A 4,029-nucleotide genomic window follows, 5' to 3' on the forward strand; every position below is an offset into this window, starting at 1 on the left:
AGGGGTGTGGGTAACACAGTTTGTAGGACTCAGGCCCTGAGTACATAGCAGGATAGAGAAAGGCAGGGAAGTGAAACTGAGTGAGGGCAAAAGGAGAATAAAGAGCACAGTGACCATATCTAACACTCATCTGTTTTTAGATACTTAGTCTATATGCATATCCACAACCCCTGCTCCAGCTATCGACTCTTCTTTGCTTCCTTCAGTTGTAGCGGCCAAATATTGAACAATGTCACTTTTGGTAAATGGTCTCCCTGATCAAAGTGCTAAGGTGACCTAATTAAATTCCCAGCTCTTAATTTAATCTCTTTTTCAGTGAACACTTGATCCAATCATATGTGTTGGGGCTGTGGACTCTTCCTTTCCCCAAGGCCCTCTCTTGTACTTTAAGACAAAAGATCATTGCAAAAAATTTTTAATTATTTTCTTTATAAGTAAACTCATAAAGATTTCCTCTCTTATTCAATTTTTAGGGACTATCCATAATTTCCTAATTCCCTCCTAATATTTTATTTTGTTAAAAAAATCGAGGACTTGCAAATCACCTCCAGCTCCTTTTACTGTACTAGAAGCTGTTGAGATCAAAGCACAGCTATCTGGGCTCCTTTTCATAGCTTGGTTCTTGCTGCTGCCTTTCCAATGACTGCATTTTCTGGCTCTGCTTGCAATTATTTCATGGGTTATATTACAGGCCATAGCAGTTCATTTCTTAGCTGAAATAGTTTCCTTGGCCTTTTGCTGAGGTGTTTTTTTTTTTTTTCATGATAAAAGAACAATCTTCAAAATCTTTTCTAAGGGCATACATTCACACAAACCCACCCAATAAATCTGCGTTGAACAAAATGTGATAAATCAGCTAGCGTTTATTGTGAAAAGTTATCTTTGTCTACATCTTCACCCACTCCTGAAGAGACAGATTTTTCCCCTACTTCCCAGGAAGACCCTTTCTTTTGTTGGTTTTTCCTGTGTGAACAGAAAGAAACAACCCTTTAGACTGATATTGATCTGCAGGCTTTATCAACTCAAAACCCCAGAGAAAGGGCATGTCAGTTTGTCTCAAAGTTGAATAGCATTACTAATTAAACCTGGGATTTATGTTTCTGTTCATGGGAGAGGACTTCATAAGCATCTCTAAGTAACCTCCATTGTATCCTTGAGATTAAGGAGGCATGTCATTAAGTGACGTTTCATTGAGACCCTTGAGACTACTATGGTGCAGGAATAATGTTATTTGTCTATTTGTGGCTCTTGAAAGTTCAGGTGATTAGCCTTCAAGAGATGGATGTCCCTCTACAAAAATGTATCTTTGGCACATTCCACATCAAATATAGGTGGTCTCTCCCTTCAGCCCCTAAATCGTCAAAAGTTAGGTTAGATTCAGGCAGATGAGAGTCCACATTGAGTGTGGATATTTTCATCTATGTGTTAATGAGCTGTGGTGTCATAGTGTTTAAAAAAGTTATCAATATGGTAGACAAAACCAGAGGGAAGAAAATCCACCCACAGCGCCTGCTGAAATCATTGCAGTAGTTATGTATGTTTTATTAATAGGCCATTTCTAGGCCTGCTATCTGAGGTAGAATCTAGTCTGAATTTCTTTAGGCAAATCTAGAACCTAAAATGTGCTCCGAAGTTCAGGGTTACAGGTCTATAATTTCATCAGCCAGTTCATCTATCTGGGTTGTTGTCATCAGCTGTTTACTTCTTTGGATTTAATAAGAAGGGAAGATTCTTTCTGGTTCCTTACCCGAAGGAAAAAGAAAAGAGCACTCCCACCTGATACATTCTGAACAGTGTCAACTCCTGAAAGACTCAGGTATCTGATGATGCAGATTTTCACCTCTGCACTTCCAAGTGTGTCTTAACACTAAAAGCCCCACTTCACAGAGGTCTTTGTTCTCTGACCACACTTTCTAAAACAGTGCCCTCTTCCAGGTAGTTTCCTAGTTATCATGTTGCCCTATTTATTTCCTTCATGGTAATGGTTAAAATCAGTATTTTGTTGCTGTTGTCCCTTACATGTTTTGTCCGCTTCCTTCACTAAAACCTCCAAGGGGAAGGTGCTTTGTCTATCAGTGCAATATCTCTATCAGAAAAAACAGAACATGGCACATAGCGAAGTAGAAATTGAATTGTTGAATGAAATAAATGAATGCTATTGGCTAGCATTCATTTTTAATAACAATCTTTTGTGATTATGGATGAACATGTTGGTTCATGGTACCCGGATCTGGGACTATTTATTGGTTTGGGACTCTTGAGATACAAATCACCAAAGCAGCATCAACCTTTTCTATGGGCATCTCATCTGACTCCAGTTGAGGTAGGCTGGAGATAAATAACTTTGAGGTTGAGAATTAATGAAGATAACTGTGACAACTGAAAGAACATGAATGAAATGCTTATACTTTTTTTTTTTTTGGTCTTTAGTTTAATGACAAATATAGGTAGTCATAAAAGTTCAGACAATGCATTTTTTATCTATATTTTATTGAAAATGAAATAATGCTTCTAATATTCTCTTTATTTTCCTTTACTGCCAATGGATGCCATTCATTCCTTTTTGTAATAAAATTTATTAGCTATTTCAAGGATTATAAGATAAAATATTATACATTAATTTTTATACTTTTTTTTCTTTCCTACATTTCCTGAGGCTTCTTGTAGTAACTAAAGGCTTCTGTATTGAAACAGGGAGAATTAGGATTGCTATACCCAAAAACGTGAGGGAGAGAAATAATTAATTACAGCTTTGTTTATTTGACTTGCCATGGAAATTCATTTGACTCAAAAGCTTTGGCTCTAAGGGGAACTGAGCATGTCACTTATGAGTTTATACCACAATACGGATTGAAAAGAAAACAGAGTAAAATAGTCAAAACTCTTGCCCATCCCACACTTTGCAGGACAGAGACTTAGGTGGGATGTGACATGAAGTGCCAAATCTGGAGTTCCAGGAGTGGAAAAAAGTGAAGAGGTGGCAGAGGATGGCCACTGGCCAGGGAGCCATGTGGAAGCCAAGCCAAAGCTGCAGGTGTGCATCTTTCTCACCCATCGACCAGGCGAAGAGCCATGGAGGCTGACCTGTGTCAGGAGAAGGATTTTCCTGCACAGCTGCCTGGGGCTTGTCCCTCAGCAGAAGGACACAAAGGACCTGGGTTTACTGAGCTCCCATCTAACCGTCCCACTTGAAAGCCACCTAGACCCCTGGAGAGACCCACTTAGGGAAGACATGTGAAGAAGGAACACGCACCTTCTGGGAAGGGCTGAATGGGTGTGGAAATGGACTCTGCATGCACAGCCATATTTCACCAGGAATAATATGATATCTAGAAGTTTTGTCCAGGCCTTTTTGTCATGAATAAGCCCAAGCACTGTCTCATTTCTAATTTAGAGAACCCCTAACAATGTGCTTCTCAGGGACTCTAGCCTTGACAAAATAAGATGTGGAAAGCAGGTCATATAATGTAGGGTTTCAAAAGGTAGACGCATACAACACTGTTGGCCTGCTATTGATATTGTCAGCTCTGCACATCTGAAGTCCTGAAGGAAAAATCCTTAGTTCCTCTGCTCCCCAGTCCCCTGGAGACACATAGCCCACCTCCCGCATTGTATAAACCAGTGAGCATTGAGGAGCAGCAGCACCAATGGGCTTGACGAAGACATCTTGAAACCTAACTTCATTTTATGAAACATCATCCCTCTCTCAAAAAGGTACTCATAGTTCTTTTATGGGGAAGCTGCTACTGTGGTTTCCCTTTTCTTTCCAGAGGAAGGAAGTAGCTTTTAGTATTTCACTCTGATATGTTATTAGGGAGCATTAATTGTAGGAGCTCTGGTTGGCTGCTCCATAATTCCTTCAAGAAACAAAGCCCCTTGACCCTTAGTAAGCTCTGAAACTGAATAGTCCCAGTGTCCTTGAGCTGGTGGAGTTTCCAATGGGCTGGGAAAAGTATAGCATGTCCCCCAAGCCCCACTGCCTGCTCCCCTCATGGGTCAGCTGTAAAAGCCAGCCAGTGCACCTGTTTT

The sequence above is a fragment of the Tamandua tetradactyla genome, chromosome 7 (assembly GCF_023851605.1).
Source record: "Tamandua tetradactyla isolate mTamTet1 chromosome 7, mTamTet1.pri, whole genome shotgun sequence".
Taxonomy (NCBI): Eukaryota; Metazoa; Chordata; class Mammalia; order Pilosa; family Myrmecophagidae; genus Tamandua; species Tamandua tetradactyla.